Source organism: Hyperolius riggenbachi, chromosome 1, assembly GCF_040937935.1.
Source record: "Hyperolius riggenbachi isolate aHypRig1 chromosome 1, aHypRig1.pri, whole genome shotgun sequence".
In the NCBI taxonomy this organism is placed as follows: Eukaryota; Metazoa; Chordata; class Amphibia; order Anura; family Hyperoliidae; genus Hyperolius; species Hyperolius riggenbachi.
Window position 1 is genome coordinate 562,530,798 of NC_090646.1, and position 12,569 is coordinate 562,543,366.

At 43.4% G+C, this 12,569-nt stretch overlaps 1 long non-coding RNA gene across 3 annotated transcripts in view; it reads right to left on the minus strand.

The window, feature by feature from the left end:
• LOC137526850 (uncharacterized) overlaps positions 1 to 12,569 on the minus strand; it is a 468,244-nt gene that overhangs the window by 118,522 nt on the left and 337,153 nt on the right. For all 3 annotated transcript variants that reach the window (XR_011023123.1, XR_011023120.1, XR_011023121.1), the window contains one exon: positions 8,353 to 8,435. This is a non-coding gene — a long non-coding RNA (uncharacterized lncRNA). The remainder of the gene's footprint in view (positions 1 to 8,352; positions 8,436 to 12,569) is intronic.

Sequence of the window (12,569 nt, forward strand, 5' to 3'; positions counted from 1 at the left end):
CTCCCCTGTTTGGCTTCTCCTGTCGGCATGGCGACGATCGGAATGACGTTCCAGCCCACCTCCGATCCAGCCCATAGCGCTGCCCAGAACTCATTGGTCCGGGCAGCGCAGGGTTCTGGCGGGGGCCCTCTTGCGCCGCTGCGTACGGGCGATCGCCGCAGAGCGGCGGTGATCAAGCTGTACGCGCAGCTAGCAAAGTGCTAGCTGCGTGTACAGCATTTTGAATGGAAGAAATCGCCCCACCAGGGGCTGAGATATCTTCCTGCGCGGCATAGCCCGAGCTCAGCTCGGGCTTACCGCCAGGAAGGTTAAATAATAGCAAGAGATTTTTTTAGGTGTTTCACAAGAAAAGTTGTGAGAGCCTTAAAGAGACACTGAAGCGAAAAAAAATATATGATATAATGAATTGGTTGCGTACTATGAATAATTACTAGAAGATTAGCAGCAAAGAAAATATTCTCATATTTTTATTTTCAGGTATATAGTGTTTTTTATAACATTGCATCACTCTATAATATGTGCAGATTACACAACACTCAGCATTCAAAATGAGTCTTTCAGAGCAGTCTGTGAAGTAATGAACTCTCCTCTAGCAGAGGAAAAGTAAACAGTTCAATTACAGTTGAGATAAATAAGTCAGATAACAGCCCTCTCCACGACTAAAGGGGCCCATACACTCAGCCGATTTTCGGGCCGACCGATCGATCCCGATCGATCGATCCATCGATTGCAAATCGGTTGGCCAATCGACCGATCGATGGCCGATTTCGATCGATTTCGATGGATTTCCATCGAACTGGCAGGGTGGCTGGCAGGGTGGAAAATTTAGGTCGATCTGATGAGATTGCTTATCAGTTTGCATTGGCCTTAATGGAAATCTGATGGCAAAAAAATGCCATCAGATCGAATTTCAATAGATTTCAAACTGAAATCTATTGGAATTCTATCCTTGTAAAAAATGTTCTAAAAACGCATCAGATAGATCATCAGATGCATTTCTTATCTATCTGCTGCCAATCTGACGAGTGTATGGGCACCTTAAGTTAGTCGGAGAGCTTAATAGCTTTTTTTGCATAGAGATAACAACTGGAGTTTCTCAACTCTTCCTGTACTGGAAACAATTAGACAGATGTATCTGATCTTAATGTTTTTTTTCTTAGCTGTGCTACACATACAAATCATAATATCATAATTTTTTTTTCGCTTCAGTGTCTCTTTAAGGTAACCATACACTGGTCGATTTGCCATCAGATTCGACCAACAGATAGATTTCTCTCTGATCAAATCTGATTAGAGAGGGATCGTATGGCTGCCTTTACTGCAAACAGATTGTGAATCGATTTCAGCCTGAAACCGATTCACCATCTGCTGAGCTGCCGCTGTCGACCCCCCCGCATACATTACCTGAAGCCTGGTCCCGGACATCTTCTCCGCATCACGGCATCCGCGTATAACTTTCTGTCACTCCAGTGACAGCGGAAGTTCAAATAGAGCGCCCTCTATTTGTACTTCCGCTGTCACTGCAGTGACACAGGAAGTTATACACGGATGCCGGATGCCGTGATGCGGAAGGTGATGCGGAAGGTGATGCGGAGAAGATGCCAGCCGGGAGGTGATGCGGAGAAGATGCCGGGAGCCAGCTTCCGGTATTGTACACCTGCGTCGATCGTACGCCGCTAGTGATGCGCGCCCTACCTGCGGGCGATCGACGGTAATTTCCCGCACGGAGCGATCGACGGGACCGATCTATTTCGAGACGAAATCGATCGAAATTTAGCGTTTAGCGTGAATGATTTGACAGCAGATTCGATCCCAGTGATCGAATCTGCTGTCGATCGGCGGGTAATCGGCCTAGTGTATGGCCAGCTTAAAAGACCGCTGTTGAGTGTGTGTATGGGGCTTAAGGCAAATTGAGTGGACTTGTTTACACATGAACCCCAGCATAAAATCTCATCCAATAGAGCTTATCTGCAGGTCTGGCCATCATCTGAGGTCCTCAACCACTTATATACACACCTGATATACTACTGGAATAGTCAAACTTGCACATATTGAACAATGGGTGACATGTCCATGGTCAACTTTTAAAAAAGATTGTAAAGCTGGGTACGCACAGTGCAATTTATCGCCCGATCAACAGGTGATCGGATGGGAAGTTGCATCGTGTGCACATGTCCAAAGTGCACCCGATCGATAAAGCTAACGATTTTCCAATTATAAGTGCTCAAAATCGATCACTTTATCGATCAGGAGTCAATTGGACATATCGGAAGTAATCACTCGATTCCCGCCTGCTCAGAGAGCTATGAAGGTTAGAAAACTCAGGAAGCGCTCATAGAGGGTCTACAGCCTCAAGCTAGGAACCCACTAGGGCGTTTTTGGCAGCATTCTGGGATCACAGACAATCGCTGGCGATTCCCAAAAACGCTTTGCCAATGTAAGTTAGTGTTGTGATTAGGGTTAATCGCAATCGCAGGACATGCAGAATTTTGAGCGTATTTGCGCTTAATACAAAGTATATAAGCGCTGCATAAATTGCTTATCAAAGCCATTATGCAGCGCTTTGGGGGCTGAGCGATTGCGCTTTAAATAAAAAAACTTTACCACGTGGAGGACACGCCCATAAATAAGTGGGGAGTCGGAAAGGGATTTTAAGCACTTAATGTTAAGATGGGTAGGTGGAATGTTTAGTTATAAAAATATTTACGGTATATTATAGGGATGATGGGAAGAGGGGAGGAGAAGAGAAACTCAAACTATGACGCAATCCTGAGACCCACGTATGATGGCTTCACAGCTGTCACATGGTCATATCTGGGTCGCATTTCGGCTGAGTTTGAAGGAGAAGAAAGAAAAAAAAACAACTTTAAATACTCACCCGGTGTCTTGATTTTCTTCTTCCGTCCGTAGGTCCACCCCCTAAAGGAAGAGGTCATAGGCGCTCCTCTGACTGGTCCTAGAGAAGCATCTATGACCTCTTCCTTTAGGGGGCGGAGCTAAGGACGGAAGAAGAACGCCTGGTAAGTATAATAAAGTTTTATTTAAAAAAAAAACAACGAATCGCAAGTCAGAAGTAATGTTCAGTTTACTATACAGCACTTACAATCGTCAGGGAATCGAGATCGCAAACGCCCTAGGAATCGCTGCACAGCATTGCAGCAAATTAAAAGTGCTGCAGTGATTCCTAGTGGGTTCCAGGCCTTAAGGCTGCTTTCACAGTAAGACGTTACATGCGCACGTTAGAGCAATCTGTAACACAGCCCAACTCACAGTAATGAAAAATTAATGGGCTGTTCACAGTGCCCACATTGCGTTACATTGTAACGCTGCACGTTATTTAAAAGTGCAGCATGCTGTGCGTTCTATGTTAGACTGTTTGCACATGCTCAGTATTGTGGTGGTTTTTTTTGGGGGTTTTTTTGAGGAGGAGAGGAGGAGGGGAGAGACCGTTATTGTTAAACACATGGCTAATTAATATTCACTGCACTGTAGTGATGGGAAGTTCGGCTCGATTCATTGAACCGATTCATTCAAAAGAGGCGGACTTCCTATCTCTACTGTTCAGAATCGATTCATTGAAAAGAGCCAGACTTCCCATCACTTCTGCTGTGTTTTCTTCCTGGAGCGGCCTCTGATTGGTTGGCGGGACCACGTGATGCGGATTGTTCCGATCACGTGGTCCCCCGCAAGGTATGATGAGACAAAAAAAGGCGCACCAACAGCCGCACAACGCGGCTCACTCTGCCGTTCACCTCCAACACCACCAGGCGTTGCGTTAGGGGCACGTTATGTGACCATAACGTCCCCTAAAACGCAACGTCCTGGTGGGAAAGAGGCCAAATGTTACAAGGAAACCCATATCCCATCTATATCTTTGTTTCTCAGCCTAATCAAATCTTAGTCATCAGTCTGACGCAGTGTCACCTACAAATGAGTGATAATCGGTGACAGCAGTGAATGACACCGGCAGCAGGACACCGGCAGCATGTCTGACCTCGCCTGTTGACTCCACAAGCCACAAACGTATTTGAGACTATTTAGTTAAAGCATTTATTCCCTGAAGGCTTCATGCTAAACAGGCTCTTGATGAGTGTAATTATCCTGGTGCCAACCATCTATTTAACCAATCCAGACATCACTGGTGCTGAATGTATTTTAGTATATTTAAACTGTTATTCTTAATTATGGCTCAGAGAGAATACATTTGTCTCATTAAAGGTGCTTTCTACGTGTCAAGCTTTGGATTTTTAAATTGTCAAACTTCAGTTTAATGAGAATAATTGTTGTTGTATGACATGCATTGTCATGATCTGTTATGTACGTTATAAAGTAGACTCTAATTAAAATATTGGAAAATATGTTCTAAGCGACAAGGCATACGTATGGATCTGGTGCGGATTCAGTTTATATGAATAATAAAACTCAGGACAAACTTTTCTCATTTGCACAAAGTCTTCAGAATCCAGAAAAAAATACAACTTGTTGTTTCACTAAACCTTGATAACTCATATCACGGCCGTTTTCGCATGCATTTTCGCGCAATTGCAAATTTCTGCGTGCAATTGCGCATTTTCGCATGAAAATTCAAATTTTCGTGCGAAAACACGCAATTGCATGCACAAATTCATGATCGCGCGCAAATGTGAAAATGCGTACGAAAACGGCCGTGATATGAGTTATAAATGGTTACGTGAATCAAGCCCCTAGCCTGATATTACTTGGTTTAAAGTGTACCAGAGACCTTAACCACTCCGCATTCCGGGGGGGGGGGTTCCCCTTTAAGATTCCTAACAATTTTGTCATTTCAGCTGTCACTATTGATACATCAATAACTTTTTTATTACTTAAAGAGACTCTTAAGCTACTTAAAAAACAGGTTTTTACCATTTATTTAGGTTAAGCATGTTTGCCCCTGCTAAAACGCTGCTACCCCGCGGCAGAACGAGGGTTTTTCACCCCCCAAATCCTAGGGCAAAAATCCACAACTTTCCTGGTCGTGGATTTTGCTGCCGGGAGAGGCAGAGCTTTGGGCTGTAGCTCTGCCTCCATTCACGTCAATCTGCCCAAGTATCTCTGCCTTTCCCCGCTGCTCTCAGTGAAAGAAGACTGAGAGGGGCAGGGGAGAGGCGGTGATCAGCACCAATTGATGCGCATGGAGGCAGAGCTACAGCCCAAAGCTCTGCCTCTATGAGGAAGGAGCGCCGCAATGTGCCCCTGGGGTTTGGGAGGTAAAAACCCTCGTTCTGCCATGGGATAGCGGCGTTTTAGCAGGGGCAAACATGCTAAAAGGTAAAAACAAGTTATTTAATTGGCTTCAGAGTCTCTTCAACCACTTCAGCCTTCAGTCGTCTTTCACCTTATGCATCCGAGCAATTTTCACCTCCCATTCATTCGCCAATAACTTTATCACTGCTTATCACAATAAATTGATCTATATCTTGTTTTTTTCTGCCACTAAGTAGGCTTTCTTTGCGTGGTACATTTTGCTAAGAATTATTTTTTTCTCAATGCATTTTAATGGGCATATTAAGAAAAAAATGGAAAAAAAATCACGCTACCATAATTAAAGCCCACATATTTTATTTGCCCATTTGTCCCGGTTATTACACAATTTAAATTATGTCCCTATCACAATGTATGGCACCGATAGTTTATTTGGAAATAAAGGTGCATTTTTACAGTTTTCCATCCATCATTATTTACAAGCTTATAATTTATTTATAATAATAGTAATATTCCCTCTTCAAATGCATATTTAAAAAGTTCACACCCTTAGGTAACTATTTATGTTTTTGTTTTTTTTTGTTTTTTTATTGTAATTTTTTTTTTTTATTAAAAAATGTATTTGGGTATTTTTTAGAGTGTGGGGGATTAAAGAGTTAATTCTAAATGTAATAAATTGTATTTATAGAAAAAAAAATGTATGTAGATGTAGTTTTACTATTTGACCACAGTCAAAAAATTTTTTTTAGTCCTGTAAGCGAGCTCTCTCGCTTACAGGAAGTTAAGGGAGGACGGGGAACTTTTCTTTTCTTTGGAAAGATCGGGGCTTCTAAAAGAAGCACGTCGGTCTTTCTAACGGGAACTGTGTTCCCATTCATTGATCACCGGGCTAACGAACGGCGGCACAGGAGCGTGCAGCAGTGCAGATGCAGCCTTTTGGACGTAATAGCAATGTCCAAAAGGCAAAAGTAGTTAAGCCATCAAAGTGATACACATTTCGTTTTTTTCAGGACAATCTAGGATTTCTTTGGGTAATATTTGTTTACAAGAATTATTTAATTTTACAGGCACTTGATATGAAAAAATTAGGTGTAAGTGCAGAAAATACACATTTTTTAATATTTCGTCCTTCACAAATTTTACATGACAAGTGCACAGTTATGAAACATCTCAAAATAGGTTACTTGTCTTTTCCCGGTTAAATTGATATCCTACATGCCATATTTCATCTCTATTTGGGAATTTTTCGTACCATTATCGCCAGCTTGTGCATTTGTATCGATTGGATCTGATCGCTATGGCACACAGTTTGGGGACCCCAGTGCTGTACAGATACAATGCTAGGCAACAGCACAGCAATACATATGTACAGTGTTGGGTCCTGGAGCTTTTGCCCCATCAATTGCATGCAATCGCTATGGGCGGCAGCCATTATAGGTGTCCACTAATCTTAGGGCTAAGTATAGGTGACACAAGGGGTTAATTAGTTAGGTAGCAGTTAATATTTTACTTGGGGAGGGGAGAGAAACACTTTATTATTTAATAGGGACACTGTCACTTTAACACTTTTTTTTTCTTGGTTTCATGAATGAGTGCTGCTATTAGCAGCATACGCGGGACCGACGGGGCAGGCATGTGCACCCGCGGGAGCGTTCATCTGCCTTTTAACTGCAGGATGTGAATTTCACGTCTTGGAATGTACAGGAGGACCACTTAGGATGTGAAATTCACGTCCTCAAATCTTAAGTGGTTAAAAAAGAAAGATTTGATACTTACCCGGGGCTTCCTCCAGCTCCATAAGCACTGCTGAGTCCCTCGCCATCCTCCAGGGTAGCTCCATTCAGCTGCAAACAGCCCCGGTTACTGGCTAAGTCACATCAAGTCGGCCTCCAGTGTGATTTTTCCCTTAAAGAGAACCCAAGGTGGGTTCTGAGAACGCTAATAGCACACAGAGGCTGAGTCTGCATATTCTGCCCAGCCTCTGTTGCTATACCGATCCCCCCCACAGGCCCCCCTGCGCTCAGCTTGACTCCCATTAAACATCAGCCGCGCTGTCGACACGCAGTGTGTCGCAGCCGGCTGTTTACCTTTTCATCCGTTACTCCCGGCACTCCCCCGCTTCCTCCATAGCGCCGGTCCCCGCCCGCGTCCCTTCCCTCCAATCAGCAGGGAGGGAAGGGACTTGGGCGGGGACCGGCTCTATGGAGGAGGCGGGGGAGCACCGGGAGTGACAGATGAAAAGGTAAACAGACGGCTGGTGACACGCTGCGTGTCGACAGCGCAGCTGAAGATTAATGGGAGTCAAGCTGAACGCAGGGGGGCCTGTGGGCGGATCTGTATAGCAACAGAGGCTGGATCCTTCCGTGTGAAGCAAGCACCCAGGAGAGGTCAGATAGATGTGCTATGGCTCCTAGTGTCTCTGCACTAGACACTCTCAAACTCAGTCGCAGTTGAGTCAGCACCATCAAGTAGTAAATATGCTCTTTATTGAAGTAAAAACAGCATGATATCTTGCTGTAACAGCGACAGCTCCGCTGTTTCGGTCTGCAGACCTTCCTCAAGCTGTTAATTCACATATCACACTGCCATTAAAACCAATCCAAATATATAGGCAACTTCACAGTCAGTAACCAATCAAATTTAAATCTCTACAGCCAATCAGAGGCCAGTGGTCATCCAGTGGACCTGATGGGGAACTCAGGTCTGTAAAATGCAAATATTTCTATCCCATAATAGTGCACAGAAGCTCATGAATATGTAAATCCTTCTCCACATGTCTAAGCAGACCACAAAGGAAACACCACATTATGTAGGCAAATAATATGCACATATTAAACAGAGTACCTGTCTGAAGTGTATTTCTGCGGCTGGAGCGGCCGAAAATCCCCACTGACAGCCGCACTTCCACCTCCTGAGTCACCATGACGCTGCTAGCCACGTGACGAAGTCACATCACTGCCAACAGCGAATGGGAATCACCTATCTCTAGGTGATACATCCCCATGGCAACGCATAACAGCGAGATGCCGGTATAACATGCCGGGCCAATCGCGCTGTATATAAACAAAAGCGCTGCTCTAAACTGACATCTAGCTAAATATAAGGAGCGCTGCTGATAAAGGGACTCACCACCTCCTCCCCACAGATCACCAGACGCACAATAGATGGGCATTAATATCGGATGACCACTGATCTCCTCCAGCTGCCGATTTCTGAAATAAGTAAATACAATATTAATATCAACCCACTCTCATACCTAGTCAGATAAGCACTTCATCTAATGCAGAACATCACATTATATGACAGAAAGTCACATCAAAATTCCTCATTATTCATATACAGGGCATCAGACCATATTCTTTGTTAAGTCCTCCTCTACCCATTGTCCCCAGTTTGCATATCCATGCAGCTTTTTTAGTTAGCAACAATTTGTGTCTATCTCCTTAAAGTCAAAGGAGCATGGTCAATAACTTGCACTCTTAACTGAGTAACCGTATGACCAAACTCCTTAAAATGCGAGGAAACTGCTTGTTTACTATTACCCCCCCCCCCCCCCCCCCAATAGCTGTTTTATGTGACAAAATCCTATCCTTCAATTGCTGCGTCGTTTTTACAACGTACCCTAGTCCACAAGGACATTTGATTAAATAAACCACAAACGTGGATTCGCAATTGAAGCAGCCATTAATAAAAAACTTTTTCCATTGCAGGGGTGTGTAAAGCAGTTTCCTTTAGTAATATAACTGCACATGTGGCAGTGTAGACACGGGTAAGTACCCCTTCTATTTCCAAAATTCTCACTTTGATTAAAGGTCTGTACTATCTTATCCCTAATGGAGGGGGGGGGGGGGGGCGCCGAAAGGACATTAATGGTGGGTAACGAAATTCCTCAATACTAGGAAAATCATCCTGCAGTATTCTCCAATTTTTATTTATTATCGAGCCTATCTGTTCAATACAGCGGTTATAGGTGGTCACAAATGGGATTCTAGGGCCTTTAGATCTCATACTACCCCTCCCCTGTTTTATTGAAGTTATCTTTTCTGGGTAGCTTCTTTTCACAAAACTTTCCTACATCTGTCTGATCCTAGTCTCACGTTTCTCAGGGTCTGCAACCAGGCGCTCCACCCTACCTAATTAGGGATATTGTCCTTCACATGTCTGGGGTAGAAAACTCCCATACTCCAAAATGGAATTTCTATCGGTTGGTTTGGTGTATAGGTCTGTAAGTAAGCAATCACCAGACCTATACACCAGAGTATCTAAGAAGGAAACTTGGTCCTCTGCCACATGTGCTGTCAAACGTATCTGTGGACACTTGTTGCCCAACTCATGCAGGAAGTCATCAAGGGTTGAACGCGGCCCCGCTCACACGCAAAAAATGTCATCAATAAATCTAAGCCAACATTTTGCTTGCTGGCAAAAACGGCACTACTATATACGAAAACCTCCTCATATTGGCCCATAAACAAATTTGCGTAGGACGGAGCCACGTTCGACCCCATTGCTGTTCCCCTACGCTGCACAAAGAATTGTCCCTCAAACAAAAAGTAGTTATCCTGCAGGATTATCCTCAACAATGCAATTATAAATCCCCTCTGTGGGGCAGATAGATCCGAATACACCATCAAGTACCAATCGACAGCCTCTACAACCCATCATAAGGGATGGAGGTGTAGAGACTCAACATCAAGGGTCACCAACAACATGACTGCAGTTAATGCCGGCAATAGTTTTAATTTATCAAGGAACATGTTAGTCTCACGCAAGTATGAAGCAATAGATTGGACCAACGGTTGTAATAATCTATCTACAAATTGGGCTAACGGCACAAAGACTGAGTCTACTCCAGACACTATTGGTCTCCCAGGGGGCCACTAGACTCTTGAGTATTTTAGGGAGTGTGTATAGTACTGGAGTTTTTGGATGAGTCTTAATCAGAAATTTAGCACATTTTTGGTCAATAATAGACTTCTCCAGTGCACCATCCACCAGTTTCCAGATCTTACTCTGAATCATGAACAGAGGGTCCACCTCTACCCTAGTATACACATCCTCCTGTGCAAGTTGTTTCCTGATCTCATCCCGATAATAATCCAATATAGTCCAATATAACCACAGCTCCCCCGTTGTCCGCTGGGCAAATTGTGATAGATTTATTTTCTTGGAGTGTCTTAAGTGCCTCTCTCTCTTTCCACGGCTCAAATTTGGAGTCACATGGAAGTTCCTCTTCCAATGCGCTAGTTCAAGTGCCTGAAGCTCACTATTGACTTTTGTTATAAATGCATCAATGGAAGGATGGCTAGGTGGATTAACCACTTTGTCCTCCTTGACGTATAAAAACGTCAAGGAGGACAGGCGCGCTCCCGCAGCCGATCGCGCGCGTGCACGCGCACTCCCGGCCGCGGAGTCGGTAGCCACGGAATCAATGTATCGGACTATGCAGCCCGATCATCGATTCCTCTCCCCCGCTGAAAAAGCGACAGCTTCTCTCGGAAGCTTCGCTCTTTCTGAAGCGGTGTCCCTCTAAGCGTACATTGTACGCTTAGAGTGACGTCATGTAAAAAAAAATCGAGATTGCCATCTTGTGGCCAAAAAGTAAAACTACAAGTAAATGCCCAAAAACATTACAATACACCAATATTTCCCCAAATAAAACACTTTTATATCCCACCCTCCCAAAAATGCCCACATAAAATGTTTAATAAAAAAAACAAAACAAAACATTACTATAAAAAAAAAAAAACACAAATATTTACCTAAGGGTCTAAACTTTTTAAATATCTATGTAAAGATGAAATATTTCTCTCTATTTTTTTTTATAAGCTTGTAAATAGTGATGTATGCAAAACGGAAAAAATGCTCTTTTATTTCCAAATAAAATATTGTCGCGATACATTGTGATAGGGACATAATTTAAATGGTGAAATAACCGTGACAAATGGGCAATAACAATACGTGTGTTTTAATTATGGAGGCATGTATTATTTTAAAACTATAATTGCCGAAAACTGACAAATAATGAATTTTTTCATTTTTTTCTTATTCTTCCTGTTAAAATGCATTTACAGTAAAGTGGCTCTTAGCAAAATGTACCCCCCAAAGAAAGCCTAATTGGTGGCGGAAAAAACAAGATATAGATCAGTTCATTGTGATAAGTAGTGATAAAGTTATAGGCTAATGAATGGGAGGTGAACATTGCTCGGATGCATAAGCTGAAAACGACTGAGATGTTAAGTGGTTAAATACACTTTTATTCCTCAACCCTAATGGTTTAAGATTGAGTTTTTCTTGCTCCCGCAATTTTGTGGAAGACGGCCATCTAGGCATGTTTAAGTTTGATGTTCCTAAAAAAAACGACACAAATCAATGTCCAATTTGAAAAAAATCAGGTCCATATGTGGTGCAAAATCCCAAACCGTGGTTCAATACTCGATGTTTATCATCTGTCAGCGTGTACTTCACCACTAGTTGTTCTTCGATTTGGTTATCTGGTGCAAGTTCATCCTGTTGGTTATAGTCAGGGACCGATCTAGGGGGGGGGGGGGGGGGCAAGCGGGTATCTTGCCCCAGGCGCAGTTTGTTGAATTCTTAAAAAGGCGGCAAAATGAATGGCAGTTTAGGTGCCAAAACCTGACCTTGCCCCAGGCGCAACTTGGTCTTGATCCGTCCCTGGGTTATAGCATTGTCGGTGTTGCCTTTCCTTTTATTGCTGGTATCTTCTACTTCCTCTCCTTCTATGTCTCTTGTGGACGCTGGGGAGGTATCCCTGGAGGATGGTAAAAAAATCAGATGATGAGGAATTGCCACCTGTCGGTTCATCTTTTTGGAAAATTTGTCCTCTCCCTTGGGTTAAAACCCTCTTTCTGCCAGATATACACGTATCCACTCGTGTAATCTGAGCGATCTTGATTGTATTTCGATCTCTTGGTATCCTCCACACTCTTGCGGTAAGACTCCATTTTGGTTTTAAGGTTATCAGAGGCCTCCTGGGCTGCTGATGGTCCCAGCAGCCCTCTCAGCTGCTTATCCAATGCTTCAATCTTTTCCTCAATCTTAGCAATTTCCCGCTGGATACGGTTAATCAAATTAAGCAAAGCATCCAATGATGCACCTCAGAGGTGCCAAGTCTTATCTGGACCTGTAGCTGTGTGATACTCCTGTTGTTTAATGCCTGAAGAAGCGGAGTTTTTGCCCGTGAAACGCGTCGCAGTTTGTCTTGGAGTATGTGAATAAATTATCGTTGACTTCAATCGACAGCATCGTGTCTGTTTTAGGTTGGCTGGTCCACCACCACCACCACATGAATATTTTAAACCTTTTAGTGTCTTTTATCCTACTGGCGC